Source organism: Entelurus aequoreus, linkage group LG17 (assembly GCF_033978785.1).
Source record: "Entelurus aequoreus isolate RoL-2023_Sb linkage group LG17, RoL_Eaeq_v1.1, whole genome shotgun sequence".
Taxonomy (NCBI): Eukaryota; Metazoa; Chordata; class Actinopteri; order Syngnathiformes; family Syngnathidae; genus Entelurus; species Entelurus aequoreus.
The window spans coordinates 8729817-8745991 of NC_084747.1; the positions used below are offsets into that span (position 1 = coordinate 8729817).

At 38.2% G+C, this 16175-nt stretch overlaps 1 protein-coding gene across 3 annotated transcripts in view; it reads left to right on the forward strand.

The window, feature by feature from the left end:
• The first annotated feature begins 3881 nt into the window (after window positions 1-3881).
• LOC133632275 (zinc finger protein 501-like) overlaps window positions 3882-16175 on the forward strand; it is a 30214-nt gene continuing 17920 nt past the window's right edge. For all 3 annotated transcript variants that reach the window (XM_062024623.1, XM_062024621.1, XM_062024624.1), the window contains exon 1: window positions 3882-4128. The gene's annotated coding sequence lies outside the window, so the exon portion shown is untranslated. The remainder of the gene's footprint in view (window positions 4129-16175) is intronic.

Here is a 16175-nt window from a genome sequence, read left to right on the forward strand (position 1 = left end):
CGGTACCAATACCCAGAATCCCATGCAGCCCTAACTCTTCCGCTCAACCAACGCACGGAGAGGGGGGGGGGTTGATGTGTGGGGGGATTTGGTGGTAGCGGGGTGTATAATGTAGACCGGAAGAGTTAGGGCTGCATGGGATTCTGGGTAATGGTTGTGCTGCACGATCACCTGTCTGTGATTTTAAAAGAGTTTGAGCGCTACTTCCCAACTTCAAAAGACCCACGAACTGCCAAGGAATGGATCCGCGACCCATTTGTCAACAAAGCAGATGAATCCAGCATGTCTCTGCAAGAAGAAGATCAACTGCTGAAGATCGCAAATGACGGCAGCCTTAAAAGTGTATTTCAGACAAAAACTCTGCCTGTTTTCTGGATTAAAGTCATGGCAGAATACCCCGAGATCGCCACCACAGCACTGAAAACACTGTTGCCATTTCCAACATCCTATCTGTGTGAAGCGGGATTTTCTGCAGTGACAGCCACCAAAACAAAACAACGTAGCAGACTGGACATAAGCAACACACTTCGGGTGTCTTCGTCTCCCATGACCCCCAGTTGTCTCCCATTACCCCCAGTTGTCTCCCATGACCCCCAGTTGTCTCCCATTACCCCCAGTTGTCTCCCATGACCCCCAGTTGTCTCCCATGACCCCCAGTTGTCTCCCATTACCCCCAGTTGTCTCCCATAACCCCCAGTTGTCTCCCATTACCCCCAGTTGGGACCGTCTCCTTGCAGAGAAACAAGCTCAGGGCGCCCATTGACATAATAAATATAAATATAAATGGATTATACTTGTATAGTGCTTTTCTACCTTCAAGGTACTCAAAGTGCTTTGACAGTATTTCCACATTCACACACACATTCACACACTGAGGGCGGGAGCTGCCATGCAAGGCACTAACCAGCACCCATCAGGAGCAAGGGTGAAGTGTCTTGCCCAAGGACACAACGGACGTGACTAGGATGGTAGAAGGTGGGGATTGAACCCCAGTAGCCAGCAACCCTCCGATTGCTGGCACGGCCACTCTACTACTCTACTCAGCATCAAGGGTTGGAATTGGGGGTTAAATCACCAAAATGATTCCCGGGCGCGGCACCGCTGCTGCCCACTGCTCCCCTCACCTCCCAGGGGGTGAACAAGGGGATGGGTCAAATGCAGAGGACACATTTCACCACACCTAGTGTGTGTGACAATCATTGGTACTTTAAATGTTTAACTTTATCAACTTCGCCACGCCGTCCCCATATACTTGCCAACCCTCCCGAATTTTCCGGGAGACTCCCGAAATTCAGCGCCTCACCCGAAAACCTCCCGGGACAAATATTCTCCCGAAAATCTCTCGATTTTCAGCCGGACCTGAGTTAGGACAGCCTTTTTTCACGACGGGAGGACAACAGACAGACAAGAACTAAATCATCCAGACTAGAGATAAATTGTATTATTATGTTTATCTTACCTAAAAATAAATATATTTATTAATGAAAAAAAAAAAACCTAAATAAATGTTTACTATATTTTGCTAAAAACATCAAAATTAATTGTGTTTTTATTTGTATTTTTTCTGACTCCTTATTACATCCAGCCATAGAATTATACATTAAAATAAACATATTTGAAATAATTAATTTTAAATTATCATAATAATTCATTTAAAATGACCATATTTAACTATTAAAATAATTGTTTGTTTATCAACAACTTTAGCATTTTATTCATTACATTTTGAAGCTCTCAGAAGCCAAGTTATGTTATATTCCTTAATATTTATTCACGCAAGTTTGAAGTATCAATTATCTAAACACAGTTTTGTTTGCATATTTTCAGGATGTATATATATATATGTATGAAATACTTGACTTGGTGAATTCTAGCTGTCAATATACTCCTCTCCTCTTAACCACGCCCCGCCCCCGACCACGCCCCCCACTCCCCACCTCCCGAAATCGGAGGTCTCAAGGTTGGCAAGTATGCCCATTGATTTAGCATTACGGTGAGTTAAAAATCTCATGCACTTTATATTCGTTTTTTCGTTTTTTAATGTTGTATCTGCATCTTATTTTGAAGGCATGTAAACGTTACCATAGCAACGAAAATCAGAGCGCGTTTGGGCAGAGGGAGGTGAGGGAGAGGGGAGAGGAGGAGCTTGTGAATGGACTCGGGCACACAAACATGCAGGAGGCTTATCTGACGGTTTTGATTGATTGATTGAGACTTTTATTAGTAGGTTGCACAGTGAAGTACATATTCCGTACAATTGACCACTAAATGGTAACACCCGAATAAGTTTTTCAACTTGTTTAAGTCGGGGTCCACTTAAATTGATTCATGATACAGATATATACTATCATATATACTATCATCATAATACAGTCATCACACAAGATAATCACATTGAATTATTTACATTATTTACAATCAGGGGTGTGGAGGGGGTGGGGGGGATATGGACATCAAGTAGTGGACATAGAGAGAGAGAGAGAGAGAGAGAGAGAGAGAGAGAGAGAGAGAGAGAGAGAGAGAGAGAGAGAGAGAGAGAGATCAGAAGGCATAAGAAAAAGAAAAAGTATCTGCATTTGATTGTTTGCATTTGATTATTAGCAATCCGGGGAGGGTGTTAGTTTAGGGTTGTAGCTGCCTGGAGGTGAACTTTTATTGCGGTTTTGAAGGAGGATAGAGATGCCCTTTCTTTTATACCTGTTGGGAGCGCATTCCACATTGATGTGGCATAGAAAGAGAATGAGTTAAGACCTTTGTTAGTTCGGAATCTGGGTTTAACGTGGTTAGTGGAGCACCCCCTGGTGTTGTGGTTATGGCGGTCATTTACGTTAAGGAAGTAGTTTGACATGTACTTCGGTATCAGGGAGGTGTAGCGGATTTTATAGACTAGGCTCAGTGCAAGTTGTTTAACTCTGTCCTCCACCTTGAGCCAGCCCACTTTAGAGAAGTGGGTAGGAGTGAGGTGGGATCTGGGGTGGAGGTCTAGAAGTAACCTGACTAGCTTGTTCTGAGATGTTTGGAGTTTAGATTTGAGGGTTTTGGAGGTGCTAGGGTACCAGGAGGTGCATGCGTAATCGAAAAAGGGTTGAACGAGAGTTCCCGCCAGAATCCTCAAGGTGCTTTTGTTGACCAGAGAGGAAATTCTGTAGAGAAATCTCGTTCGTTGGTTAATCTTTTTGATTATCTTGGTTGCCATTTTATCACAGGAAAGGTTAGCCTCTAGAATGGAACCTAGGTAGGTGACCTCATCTTTCCTGGTGATAACAATGTCACCTACTTTTATGGTGAAGTCATTGACTCTCTTAAGTTTGATGTGGGAGGTTCAAAGTGACAACTTTATTTCAGCTGTTGAAAAATAACATTCATAATGAAAGTAGTGTGGAATTGCTGGTTCTTGTCATTTATATATTTTTCCACGTGATTTTTTTATTTATGTAATGGCAGAGAGGAAGTTACCAGAGACTTTGATGTTATACTCATGTTATGTTGTTGGCCCATGTGCTAATAAAGGTCCATATGAGTACACAGTGGATTCACGTTTATTATTTTAATTTGTTCATGAAAAATAAAAATAAATTCCCCCGCCGGTCAAATTTTCAAGCGTTGACCGGTCCGCAGCTACAAAAAGGTTGGGGACCACTGCACTAAAAGACAGGATACAACATTGTCGACTTTTGTTTCATTTCTATCTCCAAAGTATTTTGATATTAAAAATGTTTTCGCGATGAGGAGCACTTCAATTATGAGCCAGAAATGTAAGAAAAGATGAAAAGGGCCGCTAGTTATTTAAAAGGTATTTTATTTTTTAAAGTGCAGTTGTCGATCGGAAGTTGCACACTTCCAGCGCATGCGCAAAAACACGGAATAGTGGGAAAGCGGGAAATCCAAGATGGCGGACTAAGCGGCGTGGCTTTCCGGATAATTTTCACATTTACGATCTTATAGATTCCAAAATAGCACCAAATACCTAAACTATTCACATTTTCTTAAGCCCACCAAACAGACTTTGAGTGTGGAGCGATGGCGTGTTATCTGAAGTGAAGATTGAAGACGTGATAGAAGATGGACGAGAACATGAAAGAGAATCAGCGCCACCAACGGAGAACAATCTGAAAAGCGAAGATGAAGGTGAGTGTGTTGCGTTCCCTCATTTAAAAGCTATTTGAATTCCAAGCCCTAAAAATAGAAATTAGCCGACTTTGTTGAACAATGTGTAACATTACTAGAAATCATTCTGCATATTTAAGAGCAGCAAACAAGCAGAAACAAAGTAAAAGCCTCTTCTGGCAGCTCACGACATCTTATGTATTTGACTTGTTTTCTTCAAACACATGCTAGCACCTACAGTGTTTTGCTAAAAAAAAATCCAACACCACTCCTCCAATTAATACCTTTTTAAAATGTGTGTATGTGTAATTGTTGAATACATTGTAACTCAATTTGTCGTCTTTTTGTTTGGTTTGGTTCTTTCTTCAACGTATCTATTACCTGATTCATGTGCATCTGGTTTCACCGGTTTTTTTTTTTTTAAACTTTTTTCTTTTTAATGTAAGTAATATATAGTGAAGCTCTCCTGGGAAAAAGTATCCCAGGGGAGAATGACGGTAATTAAAAAAAAATCTTTGTTTAAGTCAACAATTTTCCCTAAAAGTCCCATTGAGGCTAGACGGTGTGTTTTTTCTATTAATTAATAGACAGATCAATCGAAAAACTCCCCTCCCGACCTGTTATCTGAAAAACCAAGTTTTAATGTGTGAATACCGTAGGACAGGGGTCACCAACGCGGTGCCCGCGGGCACCAGGTAGCCCGTAAGGACCAGGGGCCGTACTTATCAAGCTTCTTAGAATTACTCCTAAGAAGTCTGCTAAGAGTTGACTTAAGAGTAAATAAATTCTTCGCTGAAAGCTGCACTTAAAGGTTAGTTATCAAGCGTCTTACTCACACTTTCAGCGAAGTGTAGGACTGAATCTTAAGTGTCACACTCAGAGCTGAATTACGACATTACTATGTGCCGTAAACGCAATTTTAGGTGACGTCATTTCTGTGTCCATAGAAATGACCAATCACGGAAGGGAATCCGTTGTCTAAGAATAAAGAAATATCTTGGAAATATTTAAGTGGACAATGGGAGTGTATATTTTGACAATAAACTACAAAATAATACAAAACAAACTAGTCCCCGCCGGCACTCACGCTACCGCTCCCTCTCTTCTATCGCCCACACACTCACTGACGTCACTCACCTCACGGCCACACACATACGCTACTCTCATAACATTTTCTTTCCAATTCATTAATTAGGCAACTAATTTGAAACTGGTGTGGGTGGCTCTATATATACTAGCCCACTGCAGACACATGTAGAAATCAACAAGGAATCAAAAAGTATTAAATCTGTGACAAAAAAAATATCCGCTCTGTCTAAACGGTACCGTTTGATCAGCTGCTCGTCATAAAAATAAAAAAAAACGTTGTTCCGTTCCCTGAACGTTCGCGCACGTCTCTCTCGCCTCAGTGCCATCCCCTGCTGGCAACTCCTAACCACTTAAGACACCTCTGAAGGTCTCTTAAATATCGTGGAGAGTAGGAGTGATTCTTAGACTTAAGAACGTTGATAAAAAGCTTTTATTCTTAAGTTTGAGAGTAGGACTAAATTTCGCAAATTCTCAGGACTTAAGTGTAAAATGGCACTCTAAGAAGCTTGATAAGTACGGCCCCAGATGAGTAGCCCGCTGGCCTGTTCTAAAAATAGCTCAAATAGCAGCACTTACCAGTGAGCTGCCTCTATTTTTTAAATTGTATTTATTTACTAGCATGCTGGTCTCGCTTTGCCCGACATTTTTAATTCTAAGAGAGACAAAACTCAAATAGAATTTGAAAATCCAAGAAAATATTTTAAAGACTTGGGGCCGGACTTATCAAGCTTCTGAGAGTGACATTTCACACTTAAGTCCTGAGAATTTGCGAAATTTAGTCCAACTCTCAAACTTAAGAATAAAAGCTTTTTATCAACGTTCTTAAGTCTAAGAATCACTCCTACTCTCCACGATATTTAAGAGACCTTCAGAGGTGTCTTAAGTGGTTAGGAGTTGCCAGCAGGGGATGGCACTGAGGCGAGAGAGACGTGCGCGAACGTTCAGGGAACGGAACAATGTTTTTTGTTTTTTTTGATGACGAGCAGCTGATCAAACGGTATCGTTTAGAAAGAGCGGATATTATTTTTGTCACAGATTTAATACTTTTCGATTCCTTGTTGATTTCTGCATGTGTCTGCAGTGGGCTAGTATATATAGAGCCACCCACACCAGTTTCAAATTAGTTGCCTAATTAATGAATTGGAAAGAAAATGTTATGAGAGTAGCGTATGTGTGTGGCCGTGAGGTGAGTGACGTCAGTGAGTGTGTGGGCGAGAGAAGAGAGGGAGCGGTAGCGTGAGTGCCGGCGGGGACTAGTTTGTTTTGTATTATTTTGTAGTTTATTGTCAAAATATACACTCCCATTGTCCACTTAAATATTTCCAAGATATTTCTTTATTCTTAGACAACGGATTCCCTTCCGTGATTGGTCATTTCTATGGACACAGAAATGACGTCACCTAAAATTCCGTTTACGGCACATAGTAATGTCGTAATTCAGCTCTGAGTGTGACACTTAAGATTCAGTCCTACACTTCGCTGAAAGTGTGAGTAAGACGCTTGATAACTAACTTTTAAGTGCAGCTTTCAGCGAAGAATTTATTTACTCTTAAGTCAACTCTTAGCAGACTTCTTAGGAGTAATTCTAAGAAGCTTGATAAGTACGGCCCTTGGTCTTCACTTGTTTAAATAAATTCATTCTTTTTTTTACTTTGCTTCTTATAACTTTCAGAAAGACAATTTTAGAGAAAAAATACAACCTTAAAAATGATTTTAGGATTTTTAAACATATATACCTTTTTACCTTTTAAATTCCTTCCTCTTCTTTCCTGACAATTTAAATCAATGTTCAAGTAATTTTTTTTTTTTATTGTAAAGAATAATAAATACATTTTAATTTAATTCTTCATTTTAGCTTCTGTTCTTTCGACAAAGAATATTTGTGAAATAATTCTTCAAACTTATTATGATTAAAATTCAAAAAAATTATTCTGGCAAATCTAGAAAATCTGTAGAATCAAATTTAAATCTTATTTCAAAGTCGTTTGAATTTCTTTTAAAATTTTTGTTCTGGAAAATGTAGAAGAAATAATGATTTGTCTTTGTTAGAAATATAGCTTGGTCCAATTTGTTATATATTCTAACAAAATGTAGATTGGATTTTAACCTATTTAAAACATGTCATCAAAATTCTAAAATTAATCTTAATCAGGGAAAATTATTAATGGTTCTTCCATAATTATTATTTTTTAATTGTTTCAAAAACATTCGAATTAGCTAGTTTTTCTCTTCTTTTTTTCGGTTGAATTTTGAATTTTAAAGAGTCGAAATTGAAGATAAACTATGTTTCAAAATGTAATTGTCATTTTTTTCGTGTTTTCTCCTCTTTTAAACCGTTCAATTAAGTGTAAATATCATTAAGTATTAATAATAACATAGAGTTAAAGGTAAATTGAGCAAATTGGCTATTTCTGGCAATTTATTTAAGCGTGTATCAAACTGGTAGCCCTTCGCATTAATCAGTGCCCAAGAAGTAGCTCTTGGTTTCAAAAAGGTTGGTGACCCCTGCGGTAGGATGTCATTAATGTGTTACTGGAAAAAAAGGGGGTTAGAATGTGTGAATACAGTAGGATGTCATTAATGTGTTACTGGGGAAAAAAAGGGGGGTAGATTTGTTCACAGACTCTGTTAAAGACATCATGGGTCACAGAAGTCCATAAAACTTGAACAGAAAGTTCATTGTTGGTCCCATGACAGCAGTGTGCTTCTGGGGAGGGGCACATCTGTTGCCTGTGGAGAAGCTATGGGGGAGGACATTAGCCCATTAGTCATCGGGGTTTAGGTTGGTCCACGGTCCAAACATATTTAGCAGCTTTAAATGAGAAATTAAACATGAGCAAAATATGCCACCGTTAAAATATGATTTTATTAAGTGGGGTTTGGCTGCTCCTTCGCTTGGAAAGGAGCCAGCTTAGGTGGTTTGGGCATCTTGTGCGGATGCCTCACGGGCGTCTCCCTAGGGAGGTCCTCGTTGCACGTCCCACTGGGAGGAGACCCCACGGCAGGCCAAGGACCAGATGGGGGGATTATATCTCCTCTCTGGCCTGGGAACACTTTGGGATTCCCCAGGAGGAAGTCGCAAATGTTGCTCTGGAGAGGGAAGTCGGGGGGTCTCTGCTGGAGCTGCTGTCCCCGCGACCCGATTCCGGATAAGCGGTTGAAGATGGATGGATGGATGGGTTTGGCTGGTTGCTAAGCCGCCACGGTTGCGAGCTCGCACATCAGCTGACGAGACAGCTGTTCGCCGCTACAGTAGAGAGAGGATAAGGGGTTACCTTTAGTCAAAAAAAGATTTACGACCTTAAGGTCAAAAGGTCACAGGGGGGGGTGGGGTGAAGGGGAGGTCAGAAGGAGGCGGGGCTGAGGGGGGAATACACCTTATGTCAAAATGTGATTGATGGCCCTGTAAGAGGAGGGGTGGGGTGAAGGGGAGGTCAGAAGGAGGCGGGGCTGAGGGGGAGACACCTTATGTCAAAATGTGATTGATGGCCCTGTAAGAGGAGGGGTGGGGTGAAGGGGAGGTCAGAGGAAGGTGGGGCTAAGGGGGGAGACACTTTATGTCAAAATGCGATTTACGACTTTTTGAGTATTAACACATGTACGTACACACACACACATACACTGGTATATGTGAATGGTAAGTCTTTGTTAGTACGAGCATTAAGAGAAAATGGAAAAGATGGAGAAAGCTGTTGTTTCAGTAGGCATGATTAGCGAAACGCCAGTTTCAATTTATAAAAATGATAAAACTTACCACGACGCTCCTCGGAAAAGTAGGATTTTTTGGCCTCAGGTCGTTGGGTTTTCCGTGCCAGTCTCCGTGCTCCTAAAATCAACGGATCCTATCAGCCTCAGTCGACCGAACCAGACGTCTTTTCTTTGGAGTCTTTTAACTCTGAATGCGGGGTGTTTACTCGGTGGTGGTGGTTCCTATAGCGGCATGGCGAGAGTGTATGGGAGAAATGAAGGAGAAGATAGACGTCTTGTTTCGAAGCAGTCGAAATTGGAAATGCGTACTGACGACGAAAAGAAGGTTGTCTTTTGAGACCACACCCCCGACGGAGTACAAAAGGACCTCCCCTGCCAATACATCAACCAATAGTATTTGAAAACAATCTTTCTACTAGTCTGATTGGTCGAAACTTTTTACGGGGCTCCTCCCCTTTGAAAACAATAAGCCCCTCATTTTTTGACTAATTTGTTGGAAAAGTGGTCAAAAGTCATGAAAATGTTTAAAAATGACACTGATACCATTACCATAAGTCTCGCCGCTGACCTCGTGAGTCTATGGATGCCCAATATGTCCAGAAAAATCTAAAATATCTCAAAAAATAGGGGGCCGGATTTTGGACGTCGGCGTACCGCGTTTGGGGTAGGGCCGTAGTTTGGAGACCGATGGTAAAAATTTACTATTGATGGTTAGTTTTTTTCTTTGGATTAAATAGAGAGTAAATCTAGCAGAAAATATGCATTATAAACAGAGAGAGAGAGTTTGGAGGGGTAAGAACAACCTTTTGGGACTTTCACAGCAGCACAGCAGCAGTGAGAAGACATACACAGCAAAAGTCATGAACATGTTTAAAAAATACACGCGTAAGAAACACTACAATTAGGGTATGAATAAATATTTTAAGCAAAGTTACCATCTTTATTGATAGTTTTTATTTTTTTATTTTTGGCGGGATGAAATCACACACACACACACACACACACACACACACACAGCAAATTGGTTGGTATGCGGTTTATTGTTGGCAGCTGGTTTTTATTGACAAAACCATGCTCGAAGAGATAGGTAGAGACAGGTGCTTTTTTGCTGACAAAACTATGCTCAAAGAGAGTGGTAGAGACAGATTTAAGGCGGGAGAATTTGCTGAAGCAAGCAACCATGTCTTTTAAAACAGGTTCTTAACAAACATATGTTTTTTAGATTAGGTACTCAAGCATATTTAAAGAGAAAAAAACTCTGCTAGCGCACACAGTCTTTAGAGGCTTTTGAAAATGAAGGGTATATTTTTTTACTGATTGTAATATATTTGTTTGCAGTTTATATAATAACAAGTATTTATTTTTTAACAAAAACAGTTATTCATTGCGCGGAAATTTACGCTCAACCAAGGGCACCCGTTATTTAGTCCCACAAGACCCACCGCAGGCCTCGCGAACCCCAACAAAGTTGCAGGAGGAGCGGGGGGAGAAAAGTTGGAAAAGTGGTCAAAAGTCCCCAAAATGTCTAAAAATTACACCCGGGTACCACTCCAACAAGTCCCGCCGCAGGCATCGTGAGTCCGGGGGTGCTGACATGTCCAAAACGCCCCAGTAAAGTTGCAGGACGATTGAAATATATTTTTGTATAATAACTCAGATACGGTAACACTAGCGAGCAGTAGATATTTAAACTGGAAAAAAACTATGTCCGTTTGATTTTACAAAGTTGGAAAATGACTCACAGGGTGTTGTTTAATATTATGCATATTCATTATTTTGTTTTATAGAGGGAATATGGGAAGATTTTAAAGCGAGTGCATTTTTACAAACACAGTTTGAGGAGTCAGATTTTCATTTTTACAAGAAAAAACATACAATATACTTACGGTATGAATAAATATTTTTAAACAAAGTTACCATTTTTATTGTTAGTTTTTTTTTTTGGCGGGATGAAATCACACGCACACACTTGGCTCTGGAAGAGGCGTGGGTGTTAATTTTGGGGGGACCTAAGACTGAGAGAGTCATATTACACACACACACACACACACACACACACACACACACACACTGTCAGCAAATGGTTGGTATGTGGAGAAAAGTTGGAAAAGTGGTCAAAAGTCCCCAAAAAGTCTAAAAATTACACCCGGATACCACTCCAACAAGTCCCGCCGCAGGCATCGTGAGTCCGGGGGTGCTGACATGTCCAAAACGCCCCAGTAAAGTTGCAGGACGATTGAAATATATTTTTGTATAATAACTCAGATACGGTAACACTAACGAGCAGTAGATATTTAAACTGAAAAAAACTATGTCCGTTTGATCTTACAAAGTTGGAAAATGACTCACAGGGTGTTGTTTAATATTATGCGTATTCATTATTTTGTTTTATAGAGGGAATATGGGAAGATTTTAAAGCGAGTGCATTACAAACACAATTTGAGGAGTCAGATTTTCATTTTTACAAGAAAAAACATACAATATACAATATATATATACATTTACTTACAGATTTTTATGCCTCTGGCATGCTGGTTGGTCTTGAAGGAGCGTTGGTCTTTAAAGGACCCAAAAGTGTTTTGACATTGAAGGGTCGCTTGTGGTGGAAGAAGAGGAGACCTTTTTTTTACCAAAGACCCCGACATGAAGGCTTGCTCGCAGGTAACATCATTGAAAAAGACGGCGAAAGTCTTACATGCAACTGCTGTAAGTTTTTCTTTGCTTTTTGCATGTTTTTTTAAGCGGCTGTAGGAGATGTTCACACTAGACCGTCTTTTTGCAAAATGAATTTGGCGCGCGGAAAAGTAGGAGGGGTATGATTTCAGAGGTGGGGGTTTGTTTTTGGGTGCGAGTGTTAAAGTGGCGAGTATTTTGCATATGTTATATTATTGTTTTATTTTTTATATTTAACATATTGTGTTGAAGTTTGGGGAAATGTTTATAAAACAAACATGGACCCATTAATTAAACTTTAAAAAAGGGGTCGTTAGAATAATACACAAAGTGTGCTACTATGAACATACCAATCTGTTATTTATAAGTTTTAAGGTGTTAAAAATGTTTAAATATTGTGTTTTTAAAAACAATGGAAATTATGTTTTGTGTAAAGAACATTAGCCTTTTAGCTTGTATTCTTAGGTTATTTAAATTAAGAGGAGAAAACTATAATTTACGGGGTATATTGATTTTTAAAAAAGGTAAAGTAAAAACGAATATAAAATACAAATGTATTTTAGTTTTAGGAGTTTAATGATGGAACAAGCTCAGTGAGGAGCTGAAGACATGTAGTTCTTTTTTAAGGTTTAAGAAAACATTGAAAGGTAAAAATGACGAGAAAAGTGCTGGTAAAAAAAAACTAGTAATCCATGTTTTGAGGACGGTCAAAATAGCGACAATAAATACAAACAAAACAACACTAACGACAGCTTCGGGAATTTATCAGAAATACAAAACACATTAACGTCTTACAAACAACATGCGTTTTGCCTCTAACAATAAACGTTTTAAAACCTTTACAAATTAAAACATATAGGCAAGGCAAGGCAAGGCAACTTTATTTGTATAGCGCTTTTCATACACAAGGCAGACTCAAAGTGCTTCACAGACAACAAAGTGAAATGAAAAAAAAATAAAAGCAAAATTAAAATGCAGACAATAAAAATAAAAACAGTGCAGACGTTAAAAGTTAAAAGATTAAAAGATTTAGCTGAAAGCTAAGGTGAACATAAAAGTCTTCAGTCTAGTTTTAAAAGTAGTGAGAGTTGGGGAGAGTCTGACATCTTCAGGAAGTTTATTCCAGCTATGTGTTGCATAGTGACTAAATGATAATCTCCCTTGATTTGAGTTTACTCTTGGAACCGCTAACAGATTGGTCTCAGAAGATCTTAGTGATCTAGAGGGCTTATATAGTGGGAGCATAAAGAAAAAACAAAGAAAAAACATTAATAGCAGAACAATATTTATGTTTGTTTTGCTAAAGAAAGTATATTATATAGGTGTGGTGCTAATGTTTTATACATGTGTTTATTTTAAACAACACTTTGTTAAAATATTTTAAGGTGTTAGTTATTTTGAGCACATTTGACAATTAATGATAACCGCAATATTTTGGTTACAATAACTGCGATATGACTTTATATTTTAACTTTTTTTAATTTACATAAACTTGTTGTAAAGCCTCCATGTTTGTTTTGTGTTTTAGCATTAGGAAAAGTTTGTATTGTTTATTATTGTTGTTTGGCACAGTTTATTTTTAACACGCTAAACGTTGTATTGAAGTACATTACAGATTAACACTCGGACAGGAGTATGAAGAAGCGGAGCTAATTTACTGTTTTTTGACCAAATTGCATGATTTGGGGTCTTTTTTTTTTCTCTCTTTGAGACAGACCCATGATGAGTGACAGGGGCTACATTCCATATGTCAATGGCATGGTGTGGTCCATTATCTTGTGTAGTAATTTGAAAAACCTGCAAATGGCTGGTATGCGATTTATTTGTTGTTGTTTAAAACTGTATACGTTTATGAGCGTCTAAAAGAGACAAGACAGAGACAGATTTAAGGTGGGAGATTTTGTTGACAAAAACCAGATGTTATTTCTTTAGACACTAAAAGGTCTGAACAACCTCTTAAACTGGATCATATCAGTACCATTTTTAAGTTTTTTTTACTTAATCCATTTCATAATGTAATTTTACATACTGATATGCTAAAAGTTTTAAGTGTTGTATGTGCATACAAAAGGTTTTTATGAAATGCAAGATGGCTTTTTGGTGCAAACTTTTTTACAATGATGTCTGTCTTTTTTAGTTTTAAATTATCTTAAAACTCTGATCTTTTTGAGCCTTTTGATGTCTTTTCACTTTGCTTTAATTTATTTTTGAGTCATCTTTCTTTATCGACACCCCACTAGTACTAGCCCCCTTTCAGCACACACAAACCATTTAGTTATGACATGCAGTAGCTAGAAGCACTCCAATGTTTGTGTATTTTACTCATTAAACAAATAATCACAACATCAAAATACAAATGGATGCTTTTTTTTTTTTTTTTAAATCGAATGAATCAATTTGACGAAACGTTACATCCCTCGAGTTTTTAATTATTTTTGTGTACACCCTAGTAATCATGTTAGAACAATGTGGTAACAGTGGTCAATATAATCAACAGTCTGCTTGTTCTACCCAGTAGAAGTAGTAAGTACACAAGAGCTAACATAGGCAAAGAGATGATGAATAAAAAGAAAAAAAGGAGTTGTCGTCAGCGGAAAACAAAACAATTGACGATAAGCAGAATAAAAAAAAAACTGAAGTACAACAAAGCATACATAGCCTTTTGGATTTACCATGAATATGTTAGGAAATGAGGAAAGGCAGGTGTGTGTTTTGTACCATCTACTACACTTTGTATTATCCTATCTCTTTGAGATGCCTTTTTTTTTTTTTTTTTTTTTTTTTTACTGTTGCTGCAATAAAAACAGTACAGATCTAATCTTAATACAGAGGACGATACAACAGCGTTTGGTTTAGGAGAGAACACAACGAAGCTAATACAAAAATTAAGAAAAGAAATACCACTAGTTTGACAAAAACAGACTTTCCTCGAACCATGGTAAAAACTGAATGTGTTCATACAAATAAATATGTTCCTATAAATTAAACACTGTTAAACACTGTTAAAAAAGTTTGAAATAATTAATTACATTGTAATTTGGGTTTTATTTTAAAAAAATGCTCAAACTAATGCAGTGCCTGTTTGAAATGTTTATGGGTCAAGCTTTTTAAAAATTGTATTTTGGAAAAATTAAATGTTTAGGGAAAGCAAATGCAAAGTTGCACATTTATACCGTAGAATAAGCTACGATATAGGCTATATTAGTACAAATTTTGCATTAAACAAAATTTAAAAAAACAAAAAAAACATAGCTCTTTTTAAAAAGAAAAAACGATTTTAATGCTACTGTGCTATGTTTAAAGAAGTGCACAACTTACGGAATCATTTGCACTTTTTTATGTATTAAAATCACAGACATAGGGTTTAGTTTAAATATAAAAAAACGAGGATCTTTAATTTGACCCGCTGTTGTACTTCGTCTCAAATTGTTAACATGTGCTTTATGTTTTACTACCATTATTGCTATGTTGACTATTACTATTGTTGGTATATTTATTATTTCTACATTGTTGATACAAATTATTGGTTCCCTTTTAGGCAAAACTGAACAATCATGCATTACATACTATACATTGCCTTTTGTTTTTATTTATTCATGAGAAACAACACAGTGTATCTAAAACATTTTGTTTTTATTCATAAAAAACAACACATTGTATCTAAAACAATTTTCTATAAACTATAAACTATAATCAAGGTTTGATATAAAACAGGTATACCGTAGGTACATTTAATCGCATTATGTAGTTTTTGCAGTTTAAACAAAACGTTAACGGGGATGTTGCGTCGCAGGCGATACATCGTCATATCAACAAACAGAGCATATAAAACAAACACATGACAAGGTGAAGGTTGAAAAGACTTTTCTTTAGACCATTCAGACAAAATCATTTCAAAAATGTCAAAGTCAGAAGCATGACAAACAACAGTTTCCCAGGTGGGCTTAGAGCGGGCATAGTCAAGAATGATTTGTAGTTTTTGAGGTTTGTCGCGTTTTAAAATAAATGCTTCTATCACGTCCGTCAATGAGTATATAACAGCGTGGTTCTCGACAAAGTTGACAAGTTTTCCCCAATAATTACCCATCTTTTTTTTAATTCTTCCAACACTCTGTCACCATATCCAAATGTGCCAAAATCGTTTCATCATTTCTTACTACCTCGTTGTACATGTCATCTATAGCCCCCCAAATATCTGTCTCGGATTCCAGTTGAGACAGCAAAGAGTCTGCATAGGCTTCGACCTTTGAATCCTCAGCCTTGATGCAACGAAGCATCAGCAAGCATTGAATGGCCTGAATGAATTTAGGTGTACGCAGACTCTTGATGATTTCGGCGTAGTTGGACAGCAAAAAACCTTGCTCATAGGGCTCCAGGCATGGGTGTTGTCTTTGACTCGGATGGTTTACCCTGCAGCCAAAGCACTTGCTTTGCCTGAAATTGTAGATGGTGTGGCTGAGGAGATGAAACACGGCCGTTTTCACCGTGCTGGCGAAAAACAACCACAGACCCCCGTCGGTTTCGGCGTCAATGTGCAATGTAGGGTCCAAGAGTGACGGTGATGGTGGCTGGGCTGATGGAGGAGTTATGTTTACAAA